Consider the following 25,033-nt stretch of genomic DNA (forward strand, 5'->3'; position numbering starts at 1 on the left):
AAGATCTTTTACTTCCCTAGTTTCTGTCTTCCTAGGTATTTTATTCTTTTTGTTGCAATTGTGAATGGTAATGCCTTTCTGATTTGGCTCTCAGGTTGGCTGTTGTTGGTGTACAGGAGTGCTAGTGATTTTTGTACATTGATTTTGTATTCTAAAACTTTTTTGAAGTTGTTTATTACTTGAAGGAGCTTTTGGACCAATACTATGGGGTTTTCTAGATATAGAATTGTGTCATTTACAAACAGGGATGGTTTGATTTCTTCCCTTCCTATTCAGGTTCCCTTCATTTCTTTGTCTTGACTTATTGCTCTGGTCAACACTTCCAATACTATCTTGAATAGAAGTGGTAGGGGAGGGCATTCTTGTCTTGTGCCAGTTTTCAAGGGGAATGCTTCCAGCTTTTGCCCATTCAGTATGATGTTGACTTTGGGTTTGTCATAAATGGCTCTTATTATTTTGAGGTATGCTCCTTCAATACCTAGTTTATTGAGAGTTTTTAACATGAAGAAATTGTGAATTTTGCCAAAAGCCTTTCCGCATCTATAATCATGTGGTTTTTGTCTTTAGTTCTGTTTATATGAAGAATCACATTTATTGATTTGCATATGTTGAACCAACCTTGCATCTTGGGAATGAAACCAAGTTGATCGTGGTGAATGAGCTTTTTGATATGCTGCTGGATTTGGTTTGAGAATATTTTGTTGAGAATTTTTGCATCAGTGTTCATCAAAGATACTGGCACAAAGTTTTCTTTTTTTTGCTGGGTCTCTGCCAGGTTTTGGTATCAGGATGAGACTGGTCTCATAGAATAAACCTACTCAAGAGTCCCTCCTCCTCAATTTTTTGGAATAGTTTCAGTAGAAATTGTACCAGCTCTTATTTGTATGTCTGGAAGAATTTGGTTATGAATCCTTCTGGTCCTGGGCTTCTTTTGGTTGGTAGGCTATTTATTATTGATTCAATTATGGAGCTCATTATTGTTCTGTTCTGGGAATCCGTTTTTTCATGGATCAGTCTTGGGAGGGTTTATGTGTCCAGGAATTTATCCACCTCTTCTAGGTTTTCTATTTTGTGTGCATAGAGGTGTTTACAGTAGTTTCTGATGGTTATTTTTATTTCCGTGGGGTCAGTATTAACATCCCCTTCATCATTTCTAATTCTGTTTGTTTGGATCTTCTCTCTTCTTCATTAGTCTAGCTAGCAGCCTATCTTATTATTTTTTTTTTCAGAAAACCAACTCCTGGATCTGTTGATCTTCAAAATGGTTTTTCATGTCTAATTTTCCATCAGTTTAGCTCTGATTTTGGTTACTTCTTGTCTTCTGATAGATTTGGGGTTGATATGTTCTTGCTTCTCTAATTCTTTCAGTTGTGATGTTAGGTTGTTAATTCAAGATCTTTCTAACTGTTTGGGCATTTAGAGCTATGAATTTCCCTCTTAGCACTACTTTAGCTGTATCCTGGAGATTTTGGTATGTTGGATCTTTAGTCTCATTAGTTTCAAAGAACTTCTTGATTTCTGCCTTAATTTCATTATTTATCCTAAAGTTATTCAGGGGCATATTGTTAAATTTCCATGTAATTGCATGGTTTTGAGCAATTTTCCTAGTCTTGACTTCACTTTTATTCTGCTGTGGTCCGAGAATGTGTTTGGTGTAATTTCAGTTCCTTTGCATTTGCTGAGGATTGTTTTACATCCAATTATATGGTAGATTTTAGAATATGTGCCACGAGGCAATGAGAAGAATATGCATTCTGTTGTTGTTTGGTGGAGAGTTCTGTACAGGTCTATCAGATCCATTTGGTCCAAGGCTGAGTTCAGGTTCTGAATATATTTGTTAATTTTCTGGCTTAATGATCTGTCTAATACTGTCACTGGAGTTTTTAAGTCTGTCATTATTATTATGTGGTAGTCTATATCTCTTTGTAGATCTCTAAGAACTTCCTTTATGAATCTAGCTGCTCCTGTGTTAGGTGCATATATATTTAGGATAGTTAGGTCTTCTTGTTGAATTAATCCCTTTATCATTACGTAATGCCTTTCTTGATCTTTGTTCATTTAAACTCTGTTTTGTCTGAAATTAGGATTGCAACGCCTGCTTTTTTTCTGTTTTCGATTTGCTTGGTAGATTTCCCTCCATCACTTTACTTTGAGTCTATGGGTGTCATTACACATGAGATGGATCTCTTGAAGACAGTGTACCACTGGGTCTTGCTTTTTTACCCAACTTGCCACTCTTGTGCCTTTTAACTGGGGCATTTAGACCATATACATTCAAGCTTAGTGTAGACATGTGTAGATTTGATCCTATCATTGTGTTGTTACCTGGTTATTCTGCCTTGCTTGTGTGGTTGCTTTATAGTGTCACTGGTCTGTGTATTTAAGTATGTTTTTGTATTCGCTGGTGGTGGTCTTTCCTTTCTGTATTTAGTGTCCCTTTCAAAATCTCTTGTAAGGCAGGTCTGGTGGTAACAAACTCCTAGAACGTTTGCTTACCTGAAAAGGATCTTATTTCTCCATCACTTAGGAAGCTTAGTTTACCTGGATATGAAATATCTGTTTTTCTTTAAGAATGTTGAATGTAGGTCCCCAATCTTTTCTGGCTTGTAGGATTTCAGCTGATAGGCCAACTGTTAGCCTAATGGGGTTCCCTTTGTAAGTGACCTGTCCTTTTTCTGTAGCTGCCTTTAACATTCTTTCTTTCATTTCAACCTTGGAAAATCTGATGATTACATGTATTGGGGATAATCTTGTGTAGAATCTTGCAGGGGTTCTCTGTATTTCCTGAATTTGACTGTTGGCTTCTCTAGCAAGTTTGGAAAATTTTTGATAGACAATATCCTGAAATATGTTTTGCAAGTTGTTTGCTTTCTCCCTTCCCTTTCAACAATGCCAGTGATTCATAGATTTGGCCTGTTTACATAATCCCATACTTCTGAGAGGTTTTGCTCATTCCTCTTCATTCTTTTTTCTTTATTTTTGTCTGAGTGTCTTATTTCAGAGAGCCAGTCTTCACGTTCTGAGATTCTTTCCTCAGCTTGGTCTATTCTGTTGTTAAGACTTCTGATTGCATTGTGAAATACTTTTATTGTGTTTTTCAGCCTTGTCAGATTCATTAGGTTCTTTTTTATATCAGCTATTTTGTCCTTCAGCTCCTGTATCATTTTACTATGATTCTTAGTTTCCTTGGATTGAGTTTTGCTGTTCTCCCGAATTTTGATCTTCATTTCTATCCATATTCTGAATTCTATTTTTGTAATTTCAGCCAGCTCAGCCTAGTTAAGAACTCTTGGCTGGGCACAGTGGCTCACACCTGTAATCCCAGCACTTTGGGAGGCTGAGGCAGGCAGATCATGAGGTCAGGAGATGAAGACCATCCTGGCTAACATGGTGAAATCCCGTCTCTACTAAAAAATACAAAAAATTAGCTGGGCGTGGTGGTGGGCACCTGTGGTCCCAGCTACATGGGAGGCTGAGGCAGGAGAATGGCATGAACCTGGGAGGTAGAGCTTGCAGTGAGCCGAGATTGAGATTGTGCCACTGTGCTCCAGCCTGGGCGACAGAGCAAGACTCTGTCTAAAAAAACAAAAAACAAACAAAAAAAAAAACCTCTTGTTGGAGAACTGGTGCAGTTGCTCGGAGGCGACACCACACTCTGGCCATTTGCATTACTGGAGTTCTTGCATTGGTTCTTTCTCACCTCTGCATGTGAGTGTTCCTTTAAGGAGGCATAGATTGAGTACAGTCAAGAGACTTCTTTTACGGTTGTTTTCACAGGGCCAATGCTTTTTGCAGAGTCTTTATTTGACTCTCACTGACTTGTTGTCTTTGGTTTCACAGTGGGATATGTTAGCAAGGTATATTTGTAGTTGAAGCTTTGGGATGTGATATAGTAGGAGGTGCTTAGGTGTACTGGTCTCTTGGTAGACTCTTGCTTGGTTGTGTGGCTCTCCTTTCTTTCCTCATAGTTGCAGCTGTGTGCCCTCTCAATGCTCTGAAATTGTGGGCTCCTGTCCCCTTTGACTGCTGGCTGGAGATTGTGGCTTGGAACTCTTGGGCAGCCTGCTGTAGCTCTAGAACAATTTCAGGGTATATGTTCCTTCCTCAACTTGGAGGCAGCAGAGGAAAGGACCTTAGAAGTGGCTGTGACCAAGGGTCTTTTGCTTGTCCCCTGGGGGCTTTACCCTAGAAAGATGCAGGTCAGCAATCACTCAGTGCAATCAGCTTAGGATGGACAGTCTGTAGCCATCACATTTAAAAAACCAATTTGTAAAAGTAGTCTGTATCTGGTTTACAGTAAGAACTTCAAATTCTGATTACACTTTGGAAAAACATATGCAAACTGATGTCCTTATGTAACAGAAATATGCTATAACTGGCCAGGCTTTTTCTACCTAGCTTGCCCTTTTATGTGGAATATTCCTTTAGACAGTTTGTTTACTATGCCATAGTCCTTTATTACAGAAACTAAGGGAGGCAATAAATGAGAAACAAGGCAATGGAGATACTCACAATGAGATTCCAATCATAAAGTAAAATACACACAGGTAACATAATAAGTCTGAACACTAGGGGCAAAGTCCTTATAGTAATTATTTTTTCTCATGGATACAGAAACTACTTTCTTTGCGGACCAAGGGAGGGTCAGGCTTGGGACTGACATGTACAAACAAACATATACTTAGTAGTTTCATCTGGGAGCTAAAGCCTGACCTGAGAAAGTCACTACTTAAGCATCATTATTTTAAGATAACCAAGTGAAATCATGGACACAAAATATTGCTTATACCAATTTGCCAGGGCAAGCCCCTTACTTCTTTCTTAAAACTAATACAAGTGGTTTTTATGTTAAAAAGCAGAGGGTATTGCCCTAAAAATAATAGTGGATTTTGAAGTCTTCTGTAACCTTCCTTAGTCCATTTTCTGTTTCTATAACAGAATACCAAAGACTGGGTAATTTAGAAAGAAGAGACATTTACTTAGCTCAAAGTTCTGGAGGATGAGAAGTCTAAGATTGGGAAGCTGCATCAGATGAAGGGCTCCTTGCTTCATTATCTCATGGCAGAAGGGTAAAAGGGCAAGTGAGTACATGCTAAAGAGACACCAGGAGCCAAAATCACTTTATAACTCCCCCACTCCTGAGACAACAACATTAATCCATCCATAAAAGCTCTGCCCTCATGACTCAATCACCTCCTATTAGGCCTCACCTCTTAACACTGTTGCACTGTGGATTAGGTTTTGAACACATGAACTTTTGGGGGACACATTCAAACCACAGAAGTTTCCAATAAGACTAGGTTGACTAGGTCGGGCGCAGTGGCTAATGCCTGTAATCCCAGCCTTTGTGAGGCTGCGGCAGGTGGATCATGAGGTCAGGAGTTTGAGATCAGCCTGGCCAACATGGTGAAATCCTGTCTCTACTAAAAATACAAAAATTAGCTAGGCGCGGTGGTGGGTGCCTGTAATCCCAGTACACAAGAGGCTGAGGCAGAAAAATTGCTTGAATCCAGGAGGTGGAGGTTGCAGTGAGCCAAGATCATGCCACTGCACTCCAGACTGGGCGACAGAGCAAAACTCTGTCATGGAACAAACAAAAAAAGGGTAAGCTGACTATGTGAGAAACTGTTTGTTTTGGGAAGCACAGAAACCATGGTACTGGGGGGATATGATATACGTCAGAAAGTTTTGATATTTTTGAATTATGCTTAATGGAACTGAGAGCTGCCATAGAAGTTGACAATTAAAAGAAGATCTGGGTGAAGATTAGAATCTATAAAATAAAAAGAGGATATTGTGACCTCATTCACCTAGTGCTGCAATATTAGAACTACTTGGTATTTCCTGGAGCTTGCAATTTATTTACATAAAATAAAATAAATTATGGTGACACTAAGGTATTATATTATGAAGCTCTTTATTCTCAGGAGGTATTACAGCCCAAACCCAGAGAGGCTATAATAGTAAGTAACACCCACTAAATGAATGGGAAGAAAGCTGTGTTTTGGGTATAGCCTTAACTTTGACCTCATGCAGTATTCTCCTCTAAAATCTTGATTGGTCTTGAATTATCAGAGACTCAATGTAGGCTATCTAACAATCCAGTATAGCAAATTTTCCAGTCCTGAAAGGTTTAAGGGTTATATAAGATAGATTTTCTATTTCCATAGATTTTCTACAACTCACCAGAGTTCATCATGAAGTTTTTGAAATTGTTTAAAAAGATTCAACTACTAGGTATTAGATTAGAGAGTAGAGTTTCATTGATGCTATTTTCTAATCATGAAAATACATATTGCTTTAGAAGCACATATAGATGTCTCTATGTCTACATGATGTCTATAATCATGTAATTAAAATTATTAAAAATATGAGTATTTTTGGTTTGATCCTTTATGGGATATTCCTTTAGACTGTTTATAAAATATTTAATGAGAGTCTAGAAGTTGTCAGGCAATACAGCTATCTCTATCATTTTCAAAGATCTAGAAATCCCTTTTTGCTCCTCTGATCCTTCTCTATTAAAATTTGATCCATGCATCAACATTATCTAATGTAGTCTCTAATGCCTAACAAAATATAATAAATTATTAGAAATGAAATAAATTAATCAACACATATAAAAATGTGCTGTGGTGTATGGTTTATACATTTGAAGTATATAGTTAAAACTGAAAGCAAGAAACTAGAGTTTGGAAGAAAATAAGAGACGATGGGAAAGAAAGAATGAAAGAGCAAAAAGAGAAGGTGAAGATGTGATGGTATATTTTGTTATCATATGGACTTTGTGCATGATCTTCATTCTGTTTACTATCAGGTTTAGTGTTCTTATAAATATAGCAAGCCAGAATCTGCAGGAAATGGGAATTAAAACAAAAAATGGCACAATATTAAAACTGGATATATAGGAAATTAAGGCCCAATTATCATGGACATTTTTGGACCATGATTTATTTATAAAGCAGTTGTTCTGGGGTAAAAAAGGAGACATAACAAGGCAGTCTGGGATTATGTGCTTCTCGAATTTGTAGGGTTTCTCAAATGGCCAGGTTGGAGTCATGCTCTTCAACCTTTCCTCCCATCAAGATTTAAACTGTGCTGTGAGATCCAGTCTTAATGGCCTGCATAGTTCAGGGCATGATCATTGACTCAAACAGACCTCAATTCAGTTCTCAGTTTTGCAACTTTCCAGCAGTGACCTTAGATAAGTTTTATTCCTAAACTCTCTGCTACTCTACCTCAAGCAGGGATAATAACAGTACCTACCTCAAGGATTTTTATAATTAAAATTACACAGTAATTGCACTTGGAAAACACTACTTAGGATTCAATGCAGAAGCCATAATTTTTATCATTATTATTATGGAGAGCAGCATCAAATTAGACCTAATGAATCTTTGTGTACATTTAGATGCTCTATGTTCCTCAGGTCTCCAAAATAGACAATCACATTTAAAGAGCTCAAAGAGAAGAGCCGGTTTGTGAAGTCAGTGATGTTGTCAGAGTTATAAGGTGCCCCATCACAATATATTCAAATACTTGGATCTGTTAGCAAAGGGGTGTTGGAATGTACAGCCACCCATATTTCTCTCTATGATTGAATTTAAATCCATTCTGCTCTATTCTACTTTACATGGTCTACATTACAGGGTCATTTGATGTAAAAGTGTACCATTAATAATTTATTTTAGGAGGTATCATTTTTGAAAGTATTAAAGGAAAATTTGTATATTACTTTTAAAGTATTCATTAATCATGACATTACAAAAGTATATTCTTGCAAGTAGTTTAATATCTGAACACACAAAAACTTTTTAAACCATGTTGCATTTACTATAAAATGCCTAAAACTCATGTAGAGCTTTGAGCACACTCTTTTTTCTCTAGTATTCTTTTTCAAAAAGTCTTCATTTTAAACCTATTCCTGACTTCAGTCAGGATAAATTTTCAGGATACAAAATCACTGTACAAAAATCAGTAGCATGTCTCTACACTGATGACATTCAAGCTTAGAGCCAAACCAATAATGCAATCCTACATACAATAGACACACACACACAAAATAAAATATCTGGAATACATCTAACCAAGGAGGTGAAAAGAGAACTACACAGCACTGCTAAAAGAAATTATAGATGACACAAACAAATGGATAAACATTCCATGCTCATGGATTGGAAGAACTGATACCATTAAAATGGCCATACTACCTAATGAAATTTACAGATTCAATGCTATTCCTATCAAACTACCAACATCATCATACTGTAAACCTCAGCATCACACAATATAACCAAGTAAGAAACCTGCACATGTACCTACCTCCTGAATCTAAAATAAAAATTGGTAAAAACCAACCAACCAAAACAAAACCTATTCCCATTTCCACATTCTTCTTCCGCAAAAAGATGTATACATGTATTATAATACATGTATCTATCAATATCACGGCCTACTCTTTCATTCATATATTATTTTGTCAGTGGGTAATGTCTCTACTATTTCTATTTGAAAATGAGAAAAAGAATCAATGTAGTAATTTTATCAGAAAATGTTTGAGTCAAAATATATTAAGGTAACTATGGACAAAAATGGATGAAGTTCATTAAAGTGTGAAATGTAATAACTAAATTATTCCCTCTAATTGAATTTTCCTTCTTTTTTTGACGTATAGAACTTTTATTCATCCTTTAAAACACTGTTCAAATGTCAATTATTTGTGAAGTCTTCTGAAACTTTCTCACACAATTATCGTACTTCCTCTGTATTACTTCCATGCTTTCATCATCTTCTATTTTTACATGTGTAATATATTTACCCTTATTTCCCACAATTCTGAGTTCCTTGAGGATCAGAGGATCATGACACATTCATATTTGTGGCTGGACTATCTAACAGGGCCTACACCTATAGTGCTCAACTGTTTATTCATTTGGATTGAAACAGTATGAAAAGTACAATTTAACAAAGCAATATATTTCAAGTTTAATATATAGAAAGTACTTTTAAAATTGTAATATTATGTATTTTAAGGTAGGTTTATTCACTTGATTTATAAAATTGTCCAAGTATTACTAATACATTATTTTATTCTCAGACAAAATACCCTTTAGTTCTTGAAGAACTGAAAAACCTACCTGTTCTTCATGCCCTCGTCAAGCACAATCTTTCCCAATATCCTTTGTCTAACAAGTCTAGCTAATATTAATCACCTTCTCTTCTTTCTCACTACTTGTTTTTATTACATGTTTGACAGTTGATTACATTTAAATACAGTATGATTATATAATTAGATTTTTTTCAAAATGTTTTTAAGTTACTTCTTTCCCCAGCTTGTTAAGGGCAGAATCAATAAAATAATTTTTGTTGGGGGTTAAGGGAGCAAATTCTCTATAGTGTTTATTAAAACTGAGCATAAATTGGGTGTTTAACAAACATTTGCTAGATGGATGAATGCAGTACAGCTAGTGAGATGAATAAAATGAATGTAAGAACTGTTTTAAAGAGATACTAGGTTACTTACTATAATAAAAGGCAAAGTATTAGAAGAACTTGGTCTTGTCAGAACACTGTATGAAAAATCAGTCCTGCAGTCACAAAAAAGGTAGCAAGGAAGCTAAAAAAGGACATTTTCCATTATGCTGTGCTGCCTCCAGTAACAGAAAAATTCCCAATTAAATCTGTCAACAAATATAACAACCCCAACAAAACTTAGAAAGCTGGATAATTTTCTCCATTACCAGTTAGAGTTGTAGATAGAGAATACTGTTAACATGTATTGAGCACTACTATGTGCCAGGAGCTATGTCTTGCTTTATGAAATAGACACTACTATTATATTCATTTCACAGATAAAGAAATCAAAACACAGAAAAGTTAGGTAACATGCCAAAAAATCACACATCTAACAAATGGTGAGGCAGAAGTTCAATTTGTTGTGGGACAATCAAAGACCAGAGAGATCGAAAAAGGTTCAGGAGAGTCTATTAAGGTGATCACCGGCCCAGCCGGACATATGTCCAGAAAGTATGAGCCCCAGACTAAGGGCTTTTCCTACTTTTAAACATCTTAAGGCGGGAACTATGTGAGGCGGGAAGCAAGTTACAGAAGCGAGAAACAAAGGCAGTTAATCAAGCATTACAACATTTCTTACATCTTGAGAAAGACATGTCTTTCAACCTAAACTTAACGGTCTTGTGACCCTGCAGCCATGCAGGAGCTCACTGGCCTGTAATAAACTTGAAGTATTTGGAGTTGGGGAGTATAGATAAGGTCCACTGTCCACAGAGACAAGACAGGCTGTTAACATTCTCTTTTAACTTGAGTGTAAGGCCGGCGGGGGAAGGGGGGGCGTTGTCACACTTTGCAGCAACTTTAAGAGGATTTTAAAATATCTATTACTACTACTATTAGTTTATAGTTGATTTCATTAATTCCTTCTTCATTCTCCCCTTTTGGTGCTTGACACAAATGTACCTTTTCCATCGTCATCAATTTGTAATCAGCAATTTGTTAAATTAAGTTTTCCACACACTCCTCCTAAAGCTAAAAGATAATCCAGTGCTAACCTGTTCTGATAAATGGCATCTTTCATCTAGATCACCTGTATGGCTAGCAAGCCTAAGGCTCGGGCTGTTTCATTGACTATAATTTCCAGAACTGCTGGCAACCTTATGATGTGGTTTAACATATAAATAGGAGTACGGTATCCCCATGACCCATCCTGTGCCCAGGTGGCTGGTCCACAGTATTTGATAATTCTTTCAGGGGGCCATTTATTATTGTTCCAGCTCCCCATTTCAGTGTCCTTTTTAATGTTAGTATTTATTTTTTCCACAGTACTTATTTTTGTAGACACATGTCTTCTGACTCTTTTTCTGCCTTCATCATAGACCAAATAGCTTGGATTTTCCCTTTGCTGCAGTGGGAGTAGGAAAAAGGATGGCTATATTTTTCCTAATACACATGCCCCTGTCCATTTATCGGGTAGTAATTGATAAGCCTTTGTTCCACAGATGCAATATAACCCTGCAGGTTCTCTCTAAACAGCTGGAGCATCTAATTGGTACCATGATTGATTTAGTGTTGGGAACTGCAAAAAGGGATTAAAATCGGACACAGAGGAATTGTCTATAAAGCTTCTCTCTTGTGTTCTGTTCTCAAATTCTTCAAAATATTGTTGACCTAGGCAAGCTGTTTCCCCTACCTGGTTCTGAAAGGCCTTGCCCCAATGGGCGATACAGTATTTTACGATGATGGGGTTCCTTAATAGCCAAACACTTGGATTTGCTGAATTTTGTAACAAACTCAGGCAAGGTAAAATTGTCTTGTGGCATCAATTCTCTGGCATCCCAGGGCCATTGATCTCCCATATTAGTACCTCCACATACATAACATGAAGTAACTCGTAAATTATTAGCAATACTTTTGGCTAGCTGAGCAAGCAGATTTTCAGCTGATATAGGAGGAATTTGAATTTCTGATATTTCAGGATTAAAGTGTTCACTGAAAGATTTATAAAATCTAAACTGTTGTATTGGGCTAACTTGAATTTGGGTCCTTTGGGTTTTCTTTGTGATGACTAGAGGAATACCAAGTCCTAGGAGTGCTCCCCGCTGATCAAAAATTAGTAACCCTTTATACCCTTTAGTCCAGAAAGGCATATTTGGCTTTAGTATTGTCAGATTGAGTGGGTTGCATGTTCCAGTTGTGCACCCTATAGTTGCCTCTTGGCTGGCAAATAGAGCAACCCTTCCTGTGTATAGGTGCTGATTAAATTCATGTGTGGTCCACTGATTATCACAATCAGGGCAGTCTTTTTTGGACTCTCCTATTACAGCCTTGGTGGCTCTGTGCTGACTCTTTCTTGTCCTAGATTTTTACAGATGGTCCCAATATTATTTAGTTTACTGAGATGTGCAGCTTGGCAGGCATCAAAATGTATGAAGACAGGCCCTTTATGAGAGTAAGGGAATAATTCCATTTTGTTTACAAGTTTACTGACCCCGGTTTCTGTGGGGTTTGTGTATGATGGCATTACGGGTTCGCCAATTTGGACTTCAAACCAGAAGTCATAGGGCAAGAACTCTGGGTCATAACATACTTGGTGCTGCCTGTTTCCAGGATCACAGACTGAGTAACTAGTCTGGTTATAGACACAAGTTCCTGTATGAGTCCCTGTACACTCATAGTAGGTCTGGTATAACAGAGTTTTAGTCACACCTTTTCTGGACCAGTCTTCTATCATACAGTGATGACAGTCATCCTGCTCCCCTTTTATGACCATAGGTGAAAGTGTCAGTGGCTTCAGTATTACTAATATGATTAAACTTATACTATGCATGGGCACCCTTCTGGGCAACAAGCTTGGCAGCATTTACAAAGATAACATGACAGCAAAATAAATCAGTACAAGTAGGAGTATAACTATTGTTTGTAAATTCAATCCACATTTACTTATCTACCATTGACTTCCTCAGGCTTCGGCCATGAGTAGACTAGTCAGCTTCCGGTTGTGTGACTAGAGCAGGGCTTGATGTTTTCTCAAGCTTCAGTTGTGCGTGGACCAACCAGCTTCCAGTGTGATTGGAGCAGGGCAGTTGTCCTTGTCAGCCATGGCTTGGTTTCACCAGTGTCGGGTGGTCTGGATTTTGTTGACTGGTCCACTGGTCCTGGGCAGTGGCTGCTGCTGGTTTCAGCTGGCTATGATGAACCCAAGGTGTGATACCTGCAACTTTAACAGCAGTGGTGATAGACAAGATCACAATATGGGGGCCATCCCATAAAGGCCCTAAAGTGGTTGGGTTTCATCATTTGACCTAGACAGAGTCTTCAGGTTGGAAGGGATGTACTGCATCTGTGAGGCTAACAGGTATTCTTTTTCTTACCCACCCTTGTATTTCCTGCATGGCCTCACCTAAGGCTTGCATTTGCCTTCTTAAGGTTAATCCCCCAATTTCTTTCTTTCTTTCTTTTTTTTTTTTTGAGACGGTGTCTTGCTCTAATCCCCTTTTATCTGAGTCATGATTGCGGGTGGTCGGCTAAATACTATCTCATAGCGTGAATACCAGTTAATTTAGTAGGGGTGCACCTGACTCGGAGAAGGACCATGGGGAGCATCTGATCACACCTTAGATGAGTTTCTTGGCAAAACTTCTTTAACAGCTGTTTGAATGTCTGGTTCATTTTTTCAGCTTTTCCAGAACTCTGTGGGTGATAAGCTGTATGCAGTTTCCATTTGATTTTTAACATCTGCATTAACTGTTGTACTATTTTCTGCCACAAATGCTGGGCCATTGTCTGATTCTAAAGTTAGAGGCAGTCCAAATCTAGGAATAATGTCCTTTAGTAAGATCCTGGTTACTTCCCGAGCTTTCTCTGTCCCGGTGGGAAATGACTCGACCCACCCTGAGAAAGTGCAGACAAACGTTAACCTCCTGTACCGGTAGCCTCCAACTCGAGGCAGCTTGGTAAAGTCCACAAGCAGGTTTTCACAAGGTGTAGCTTCAGTTTTTTGAATCCCTGGGGGCTGTGTTGGCCCCTGCAGTGGCTCACAAATGGTTCGAGTGATGGCAATTAGACGCGGCACATAGAAATGCCATCCTACAAGAGTCTCTAATGCAGTTTTCTCCATATGCGTTCCTTGATGAAACTGCTTTATGAACTGGGGTGGGGGGGCTATTGCTTCTGGGATGGCGAGCCTCCCATCTGAGAACTTCCACCAACCTCCTTTCTGGTAACTTCCATTCTCCTGCTCAAACCAAGCCTTTTCATTAGCAGAATAGTTAGGGGGTTCTGTAAGGGGAAGCTCCAGTAAAGGCATAGTAAGGGTTTCCTCTTCCTTCTTAGTTACCTCTGTCATTGCAGCTCTTTTGGCTTCTCTGTCCACCTTTCTGTTTCCTCTAGCCTCATCACCTCCTTCTGTTTGATGCCCTTTGCAATAGATGACTGCTACTTCTTTTGGAACCCATACGGCTTCTAAGAGCTGCTCTATTTCCTTTTAATTTTTTATTTTCTTTCCTTCAGTAGTTAACAACCCTCTTTCCTTATATATGGCTCCATGGGCATGCAAAGTGGGAAAAGCATACCTTGAGTCAGTATAGATATTTACTGATTTTCCTTTTGCCAAGAGCAACGCTCTAGTGAGAGCTATTAGCTCAGCAATTTGGGCTAAAGTTCCGACTGGCAGAGGGTGGGCTTCAGATACTGAATTCAGTGTTACCACTGCATATCCAGCCCATCTGACACCTTCAGATATGAAGCTGCTCCCATCAGTAAAGTATTCGACATCTGGGTCTTTTAAGGGCTGGTCCTTTATGTCTTTTCGGCTTGAGAAAACCTCATCCAGTATTTCCACACAACAGTCATACCCAGGGCCACACAACATGGGCTTTCCATGCTCTACCCATTCTATTGGCAGCAGTGTGGCTGGATTTAGAGTATTCACAATCTCCAAAGTTATGTAGGGGTTTTCACACAAAAGCCCTTGATATCTTAACATCCTAGGGTTATTAAGCCAGCGATGCCCACTCTGCTCCATCAGGGTGATGACCGTGTGGGGAACCCGAATTATCAACCTTTGTCCCAATTTGAGCTTGTTAGCATCTTCTGCTAACAGGACAGTGGCTGCCAATGCCTTGAAACACGGTGGCCATCCCATAGCCACCAAGTCTAGCCCTTTGGACTAATATGCCATGGGCCAATACCATGACCCTAGTATTTGTACCAAGACTCCTGTAGCTATTCCTTAACTTTCATGAACATACAGGTAAAAAGGCTTTTTCATGTCTGGCAGTCCTAATGCTGGGGCCTGGATCAAAGCCTTCTTGATTTCTTTGAAGGTCATGTCCTGCTCTTTTCCCCATAGAAGGGGTTCCTTTTCCCCCTTTTTGTGGTTTCATATAATGGCTTAGCCATGAGCAAGAAATTTAGGGTCCAAATGCGGAAGAACCCTGCTGCCTCTAGGAACTTTCTTATCTGGCGCTGGGTGGTTGGAGTAGGAAACGCACAAACAGCCTGCTATCATTCACCACCGAGCCATCTTTTCCCTTGGCTTATACAGAAGCCTAAATACTGGACACTTTTAAAGCAGATTTGAGCCTTTTTTTTCCTGACACTTTATATCCTGCCTTCCACAGCAGGTGCAGAAGGTTTTGGGTTTTTCCCGGGTGCAGTAGCCCTTGGCCAGTGGCTTTCTTATACCATGGTCCTGACCATTTTCCTTATTCTCTTGACATTCATCCTTTCAGTGTCCTTTCCTTTTGCACCATTCACATTAATCTTTTTCTAGCCTTGGCCAGCTCTTAAATCCCTGTCCAGACTGGCCTCTTTCACGACTGCACCCACGCCTCCTTGCAAAGTCAGCTTCCCTTCCCGTGAGGGCTGCTGCTAGTAAATCTGCCTTTCCTTAAGCTTCCAATTAGCTTCCTTCTTTGCCTCCTGATCTCGGTTAATGTACACCTTCGTAGCCACTTTAGTAAGCTGAGTAGCACTCACGCCTGTGGAGCTTCTAACTTCTGCAATTTATGCCTGATATTTCCCTGGGCCTGCCTTACAAATGCCATATTTACTATGTACTGTTTTTCAGCAGCATCAGGGTCAAATGGCATATGAAGCCGGTGAGCCTCGCAGAGCCTCTCGTAAAATTCACCGGGACTTTCATCTGGCTTCTGGTGGACCTCTGAGACCTTTCTGATATTGGTGGCCTTTTTCCCTCCAGCCTTTATTCCATTTAGGAGTGCCTCTCAATACCGCTGCAAACTTTGTAGCCCTTGAGCCTGGTTAGGGTCCCAGCCTGGGACAGCCTCTATCAGGAGTGCTTGTTGTGCATACTGCCTGATATCTCCTGTGCCTGCAGGCGCATTGTTCTCCAGCCACTGGAGAGCAGCTTGTATAACTCTTTGGTGCTCTTCCATATCAAATAATGACAGAAGAAGTTGTTTGCAATCAACCCAGGTAGGATTGTGCATTAGGAAAATGGGCTGCATTAAATCTATAAGAGCCTGAGGCTTTTCTGTATAGGAGGGAGTGTGTTGTCTCCAATTTCAGAGATCAGTAGTAGAGAAGGGCTGATAAATGAAGAGCCATTCTCCCCCTTGGACTTCATTCTGTGCATTCAAATAAATTTGTCCCCATGTTTATTGGAGGGGCATCTGCATTGCTTGGGCATGACCTGACCTAAGATAGCCAACCTCATCCCCCTGGAATTCCTCCCTGGCTTTTCAGGTAAGGGCTCTGACTTCCGTCGGCGTGGTGTTGCCTGAGGGATGCTTTCTTCTGAGTCTGAGCCTCCAGAGGCAGCCGGGGAAGCCTCCTGTCTAAGCCTTGCCAAGGATGGATAAATTGGTGCATAGGGGGTAGAGTTTCTAACTCTTCAGATGGGGCCTGTAGGACAGGTTTTTTCTGCTTTTCCTGCGACTCTTTTTCTTTTTCTGATGACTTGCAGTCTCTATGGTTCCTGGTTTTGTCCAGGCCATTAGAGTCTTACAGTAGGTCTCAAAGCAGGTCTGCAGCCACTTAGGGCGGGTCTGAATTACACTTAGCTGGGAGTCTGTATACGGGAACTGATCTGGGTGCCTGGGCTATTCTCCAAGCCCAGTGACCACCTGAAACACTTGGCCAATTATCTCCTTGTGTATTGTCCCCTCGGCCAGCCACCCTACATTAAAAGACAGCCGGTTTATCTCACAAAAGGTTCTCAGTTTCTGTGGAGTTAGCTTAACCATTTAATCACCATTTAAACCTTTTTTAAAAGTTTTTCAGCATGCACTCCAGTGGAGTAAGCTTTGATGCTTTTCCTCCCATTTCTTCCCTCACGGCATGCTTTCACTGTCACTTTCACTCTTGGATCCACCAGACCAGGTCCTATTATGGGAGGTTCGGATGCTGCTTAGCCAGGAGAGTGCCTTCATTCCTGTTACAGCTAGCTGCAGCCACGGTGGATGCTGCTTAGCCAGGAGAGTACCTTAATTCCTGTTACAGCTAGCTGCAGCCATACAGCTGGTCCTATGGACTGTATGCAGTGTTCTAGGTCTGGTTTTTCCCACACTCGCCTCAGAGCACACAGTGCACGCTAAGAGATCTGTGCCTCCCCATGTCACGCCCCGCATTGGTCTCTCCTGAGACTGTCTCTTTCACACACCTCCCCCATCCCTGAAACTGTTTTCCTTTCTGACCGACTTTCGAGCCCCACCTGCATCTGGTGTCGGTTAGGGCGTGAGTTTTGTCTGAATCAATGAGCCTCTCCCATTGTCCCAACCCCCTCGGGTCAGATCAGTCATCATGCCCTGGGAGGTGATCAGGCTCCCCTTCCATCCTTATGGGACGGGTCTTGCCTTAGGGCCCAAACTTTACCGTGGTTCAGATGGCTGTGCGCTGCTCCCGTGACCGTCCTGCAACCCCTTCCACTGGTTCCATTTGTGCTGTCGGGGGAAGGCCCCAGAACGCAGGAGGGCAGTTCTCCTTCTGGGCTGAAACTCTCCTGGTGGTGCCAAGGACCCCAGATCTCCCATGTCCTGGGGCTGTAGCCCACAGGCAAAGGAGACAGAAAATGTTCCCTCTCCAATCCCGGATGAGCCCCCAGAAATGTTACAAGACAATCAAAGACTGGAGAGACTGAAAAAGTTTCAGGAGAGTCTATTAAGGTGATCACCGGCCCAGCCGGACATATGTCCAGAAAGTATGAGCCCCAAACTAAGGGCTTTTCCTACTTTTAAACATCTTAAGGCAGGAACTACGTGAGGTGGGAAGCAAGTTACCAGAAGCGAGAAACAAAGGCAGTTAATCAAGCATTACAACATTTCTTACATCTTGAGAAAAACATGTCTTGCAACCTAAACTTATTGGTCTTGTGACACTGCAGCTGTGCAGGAGCTTGCTGGCCTGTAATAAACTTGAGGAATTTGGAGTTGGGGAGTATAGATAAGGTCCACTGTCCACAGAGACAGGACAGGCTGTTAACATTCTCCTTTAACTTGAGTGTAAGGGGGCAGGGATCACACTTTGCAGAAACTTTAAGAGAATTTTAAAATTTCTATTACTACTACTATTAAGTTACACTTGATTTCATTAATTTCTTCTTCAAATTCTAGGGAGTCTGATCCCAGAGTTAATGGTGAATGATTACAAAACTTATATAATATCTCACATATGGTTGTTTATATTTTCCAATAAAGTTATATGGGGTGAATAATTATAACAAGTATTTCTGAAAAAAATAACAATTGAGAATACTGATATATATGGTCCACAGAAATAATGAGGGAATTTTAATACCATACTCCACATTGGCTGAAACTTTCTCACTGCAGGCTATGCTGTCCCATTCAACATTCTATAAACTAAAGATGATAGGGAGAATCTTGTTTAATCTGAATGGGAGCTTGAAGGATACATTAAATATGGAAAATATGCATCCTTCCTTAAAGAGAAGTAGCAAATGTTTTCATTATTCATTTATTCAACCACTTAGCCAATAATGTTAACAATTAAAGGTGGGAGCATTAAAAAAAGGAAAAGTGGGGTGGGGCGGTGAAGTGAACCTCACTGATTTCTTGCTTTTATCATTTCAAACTCCAAAAGTGTATTTCAACTATTCATATGATGATTGAATAAACTTGTTTTACATTATGGAACACCCTTACTGTGTAGAGCTGTGAGAAATTCAATAATCAGTATTTAATGTGGACAAAAATAGATCAGAGAAACAATAAACATGGACATATCTACACATAATATATACTCCTTTTCTATCCAAAAATCTGACAAAAACCTTATACAATGGTCAGTTTACACCATTTTAAGGACAAGGATGTGGTGAAACAATTTTAAACATTTTTATATAATAAAAGAAAAAAGTTGTTTTAATTGCTAATGATCAAGTTTTTACCAAGAATTTACATATGCATCATCAAACAGTAGCTTGAAACCGAAGCTTGACCTTTGAGAAATAAAGCTTTTAAAGTAAATGTCTAAATTCTGTTTTCTTTATTATGTTACATTTCATTTACTTTAGGTTTCCTAGTGCAATTTAAATAAGAAATAAATAGAGAGTATGGTAATCAGGTACAAAGGCTGTGAAAATATTCCCTGCATTTTGCACAGGAATATGTTCAAATTCCTAATCTGCAAAGAAGAAAAGTGCATTTTCTTTTTTGAAATGGCATTTGAAGATCTCTCCATCCATGAACATTCTTGAGCATATGGATTTTATAATAACAGCAGTGTATATTAGTTTTTTAATTTATCATTAACTGATAACATATACAGTAAAATATAATTTCCGTTTTCTTATCTAAGGGCAGAAAATCCCAACCTATTTCTGAATCTCGCTTTGGAACAAGGACAGAATGACCTGACATGGCATTTTTGATTTCCAACGTTTAAACGCATAACGTTTGTGTGCTATGGCAGCATCTTAGCTTCTGGAATTTATGCTCGACAGAAAACATAAACAATAAACAATTCAGTTCACGTTATATAGATATACCTCATATATATGAGATATATATATATATAAAATATCTTACGCACACGCACACTTAGACTTTCTCGGTTTTCATGAAACTCACAATCTACCTCAGGCGCTCAAAGACACTCGGCCTCTCAGGTCTGAGGCGCCACAGAGAGGCTTCCTTGGGCACAGTTGCTTGCTGGTCAAGACGCCAACTTGGCAAGGTTATGCTGCTGGCAAAGGCAGATTCGTCAGAATAAAGTCGCCACAGGCTCAACCAGGCAAAGCATGAATGGCCCTTTCAGCAGGAGCCTGAGAGGAGGGATGTTATTCAGCCCAACAACCCTATTTACTTTTTTTCAGGATCCCCAAACTCGCGTTTTTTAAGGCTTTCCGCTACAAGAGAGCCAGAATTGAAGCCTGGGTTGGCGGCAGTACCTGCTCACCTAAGCATCCCTCTTTTAATTTTCCTAACTCCTCCACCCACTTGCCCAAGTATAACTTTTGAATGGATTCAGCAGAAGTGAGGCAGGAAAGGTAGGAAGATGAGAAAAGGCGCGATATCAACACGCAGAACTCACTGAGCCGCCTTGATGACAAAAGGCGGGCACAGGGACTACGTGGGTGGTGGCAGAAAGGGCGCGGGACACGCCTCGCAAAGAGGGAAGAGTGGGCGGGGCCACGTGCCGGTGTCAGAGTTCGCAACTCGAGCGCCCAGAGGGCTCGCGAAAAGTCCCAGCCTGCAAGCCAACCGCGCTCAGCAGACGACTGGCCGGATCCCAGCGCGCTGCCCCTTGCCCAGCCTGCGAGCGCGTGGTACGAAGGCGCGTCTGCATCCATGCCCCAGCCGGGGGAGCTGGAGGCGCTCGCAGTCAGAGGCGAGTGATGCTAGGCTGAGCGCGTGGCGGCCCGTGTCGTGCCCCGCTGAGCCAAGTGCGGAAGGGCAGCGGCGCGCTCCAGCTCTGCTCGCCGCGCGCAGGGCGGGGCGCGGCTGGGGGGCGGGGGGCCTGGCCGCCTGCTGGGAGCTGCGGACGAGCAGGCGCGCTGCGGACCCGAGGGAGGACACGGTTAAAGCATTGCTATCAACTGTGAACGCAGAGAGCCCTCCTTAGCCAACACGCTAACTCCGAAGCCTCCCTTACGCCCCCGAACCACCGAAAGCGGCGACACCTGATTCAGCGCACAAACACAGGTCCCTTCTGTCCCGGATACAATTACGCGGCAGACACACACTCAAACTCGCGCGGGGCAGCCAAGAGACGAGGTGAGCGGAGGGACCACGCCGTTCCAGAGGGCGGAAGGGGGGGCGGTCTGGGTGGAGGAGAGGGGCGTTGTTTGCTCCCTGAGGTGAGTGCCGGGCGAATGGCTGCTGTCCAGGGGCCGGGGGGTGGGAATTAGAAAGCACAGACAGGGTTGGGCTGAGGAAGTTAGAAGTGGTTAGTGGGGGTTGGCGGGGTAGGGAGAAAGGCTAGGGGTTGAGGGGGTGTGAAGGAGATCTTTTTAGGCTGGCCCCTCATAGCGCCCGCAATCCTGTTTCTCCCATATGGCATCCGTTCGAGGGTTCTCTCGCGTTTGTGCGCTCAAGGCAGAGGGAGGGTATAACGGGGAGGCGATTCGGCCGAGGACCTTGTACTTGACCCCTGAAGGGATGGGCACCGCGGAGCCCAGAGGCCAGAGCCAGCTGCCAGGGCAGGGATGGAGGTGGGGGACCAGGAGGAGCTTCGGGACCTCTTCAACTCCCCTTTACTCCTTCTTCCCCCTAAGGTGGAACAAGAGCGGGATGTGTTGGGGGTGGGGAATGTCTTGGGGCTGTACAAGCTCGCTGAGACTTTTCGGGGCCCGCCGTTTCCGCGTGCCCGCGCGACTCTCGACAATGGACAGTGTACAGTGGTGGCAGGGTTTCACGGGTCCCCGCGCCGATTTGGGAATGGTACGGGGTGCCCTTGCATTAGAGAAGCCTGTGCGGGCCCCCGGGATTAGAGAAGAGGTGAGCGCCTGCGGGCGGGGAGAGAAGGACGCGCTGCTGGCAAAAAGAAGGGCGCCTTCCATGGACTGGAGGAGCGGCGAGGGAGCCTGGTATGTGTGTTTTGGATTTGAAGGAGGCAAACCGCATCGGAGAGTGCAAGTAGATGCAGTGCGTCGGGGCAAAAGGACAATCTCAGGAGGTGGGCGGGGTACCCAATCCCTGTATACAAGCTCTCTGGTTTAATTGAGGGTTTATAAAATTGAGTACGGTAAACCTGCCATTGTGCAGCACTTCCTTAGGAAAGGAATAGCCTCTGTACCTGTACCGCGAGTTCCCATCACCTTTCAGCATCTAGGCGGGGAGAGGAGAGAAGGTAGAGAACTTCTGAGAGAGTTCTGAGAACTAACGCGAATGGCTGGATTGCGCTAACTAGGCGTTCTCAGCAGGAAAATGTCGCCAAGGGAAGGAGTGGGTGGCGGTATCAAACCAGGCGTGCTCTGGAGAATCACCTTTATTATGAGCCAGTGTTAGCAGTGACGATAGAGTCTTTTATTTCTGGGGGTCCTATTGGTAAAAATTAGAAAAAAACCACACTACTCCAAATACTCCAAAAATCTTCAGTCCCCTCAGGCTGTCACCTTGTACTACCAGTTTTTCAGTATCAATGACGTGAATGTTAGGGAGTTTGGCTAGATGCCAAATTGTTATCATTTCTGATAATTTCATGTTCAAAAACGTCTATATTCACTCAGAATTGGCGTGCTTCTGACATATCCCCAGAAAAAAATCACCACCATTTGAAGGAAGGATAGAAAGTGCCCTTTTTTCTTTTCTTTTTTAAAAACTTTTATTTTAGGTTTTGGGGTACATGTGAAGGGTTGTTACATAGGTAAACACATGTCACAGGGGTTTGTTTTACATATTATTTCATCACTCAGTTATTAAGCCCAGTACCCAATGGTTATCTTTAACCAATATTTTAATAGTGTTAAGAGTAACCATACTTTGTCCCCAGGAGATTTTAAAATTAGAGTCATGCATCTTAATATTATATGGTAAAGGAGACCAGAACTTTGTGTTACTTGAATTAAATCTTAGCCAGCTTAGTTTTGTCATACAGAAACTGTCTCTTGGTGGTTTGAGGTTTTGCTTTAGGAATGTGTCTGTGTTCAGCAACTATTCTAGATAATGCCAGAGAAAAACACTCTAGTATTGTATGATTTGCCTGCCACCTACAAGGTTAAGTTGACATCTAGTGTTGTGTGACTTAGTATTATACAAGTCTTTAAAAACTACAATAAAGCATAGTGCCCCGATATTTAGTAAAGGCTTGATACCCTATTAGGAGGTTGGGCATAACTGAACAGAAACTATACTTCTGACTTTTTCCAGGTAATACTACTATACAGATTCACACTCTTTTTAAATCTAAGATTTCCAGAGGACTATGCTTGTTGTATTTTAGCTTGGTACGCATCTTAGAATAAATAAACCAATGCAGTAAATAAAGATGCTTATGACAATTTTTTTGGATAAAAACTGCTTTTCGTTTAAAGATTTTGACAGTTTACATTTCCCAGTAATTTAAATTAAAACATTTTATTGCACCTTATGAACAACTATCAGCTTCATTACCATTTAAATATTGCTCAAAATCCCATCTTCAATCCTCAAATCCTTTTTAAAATCATGCACCTGTTTATCAAATAATATGAATTTGTTGCTTTTTAATTCATACTAGGATTTTCCAACGTACACCTGGGAATTTCTAAGATATCGTTGGAGAGTGAGAACTTTTGATTATTTATGCAAGATATAGTATCTCATTTATTTGACATCATCTGCATTGGTACTTATTTACATAAGCACATTTTCTAGGTAGCTGACTCTTCACACCGTTTATTACTGAAACTTAAAGAAAAGCCATTATAACCCACAAGCAATTTCTAAATCTTACTGTCTTCCTTGTTCCCTTGGAGAATATTGGATATAAGTTATTCTTTCTTGTTGGGTTGTCTTTATGAATTCATAAAGAATTGAATAGTGCTATTCGCTGAGGTGTATAGAGCTGTTTTTGTTTATAGTAAATGGTCTCAGCCTGCTGGGTTGAAATACTAGAATGGAGACAGAAGTACCATTCTTCTTTTTATGTTTTTTTTTTTTTTTCTGGGTCCTCTTTCTGTTATCGGCTATCACTTTCTGCTGCTGTCAGACTGTGAGTGGGCCCTGCTGCTATATTATCTGGTGTCTTTTTTTCCATTAAATGATGTGGGCTATTGCCTGAGTGTAAATCCTGTAGACTTTGTGACAGACACTTTCTGTTTACGTGCTTTATTTGTGGTTTGGACTGTGAGCTGAAATGTTTAGGTTTCCAGAAGGGTGACCTCTATATAAAAGGTTTTAATGTACCTTTTATAGAAAAAATTTGTGTATGAGATCTTTAGGAGGGTGTCTTAATTTCAGACAATTCAGTCTTCTGGAATATCTTGGTGTTTCTGAGAAACTGAAGCAGCCTTTAAAAAAAAGTTTACTTTCTTATGATAGGCCCAGATCGTCTTTGTTTAGGAATATGTATACTAGAATATTTTACATATTACTTTCTGCCATTGAAACTTACTAACTATAATGTAGTGTAGTTAATATTTTTCTACCCCGGAAGTCCAGAATAAGAAGTATGATTTGAGAATCCTGCTAACCATACTTGAGGCTACATGAATTATTTAAATATTATTTTGCAAATCTACTTATGGAGGAGGTACGTAATCAAATACATATGATTAAAATGGTTTAATTTGGTCTTGAAAACAGTGGTAATCATATCTCCTTAATCTGAAGCATTTCACAAACATTCATTCTTTTATTCAACAAATATTTGTTAAAAGCATACTGTGTGCCAAGCACTGTGCTCTGGGGATGTGCATACAATTAAGGCCTTGGGAGGGCTCTAGGTTTAAAAGGGGGAGACAAGGAGGAAACAGGCTATTTTCAATATCTACAGTATAGTGCTGGCTGTTCTGTAAGTGCCGTGATAGAGATACACACACAGTACCCTGAGCAGAAATTTGGAAGTGGTCAATTCTGTGTGGGGACAGGAGATTCGAGGGTTTCTTAGAGGGTGACATAAAAGATGAATCACTGGAGGCAGGAGCAAGATCATGGAGGGCTGTTTGCCATCCTCAGGAGTATGGACTATTTTCAGTTTAAGGTTGTTTTAAACAGAGGAGCTATGTAATGAGAAAACAGCTCTTACAGCAAGCAATCTAGAAGGATGGATCTGAGGAATGTGAGATTTGGATGGTAGTTTAGAAGATATTGGGGTGGCTTTAGTAAGAGAGGTTGAGGTCCTTGTACCAAAGTGTTGGCAGTGGGATGAAAAAAAGGGGTTTGGTTACAACGATATTCAGGTGGTAGAACCTCTAAGATTAGGTGACCAATTTGGTTGGAGGATTGGGAGTGGGTGGTATAGGAGGATGGGATAGGAACTTAAAAGGAGATCCAGATTTGAGAGCAAGAGTGATAGAGTTCAGTTTTAGACATGTAGAACTTGAAGTGCTTATAGAAAATCGAACTGGAGATGTGTGTCCAGTGAATCATTGTATGTGAGTTCTGAGCACAGA

At 40.9% G+C, this 25,033-nt stretch overlaps 1 protein-coding gene across 1 annotated transcript in view; it reads left to right on the forward strand.

Moving 5' to 3' along the window:
• The first annotated feature begins 20,205 nt into the window (after positions 1 to 20,205).
• Positions 20,206 to 25,033, forward strand: part of UGT8 (UDP glycosyltransferase 8) — an 85,754-nt gene continuing 80,926 nt past the window's right edge. The window contains exon 1 of the mRNA XM_001146803.7: positions 20,206 to 20,714. The gene's annotated coding sequence lies outside the window, so the exon portion shown is untranslated. The remainder of the gene's footprint in view (positions 20,715 to 25,033) is intronic.

This window comes from Pan troglodytes, chromosome 3, assembly GCF_028858775.2.
Source record: "Pan troglodytes isolate AG18354 chromosome 3, NHGRI_mPanTro3-v2.0_pri, whole genome shotgun sequence".
In the NCBI taxonomy this organism is placed as follows: Eukaryota; Metazoa; Chordata; class Mammalia; order Primates; family Hominidae; genus Pan; species Pan troglodytes.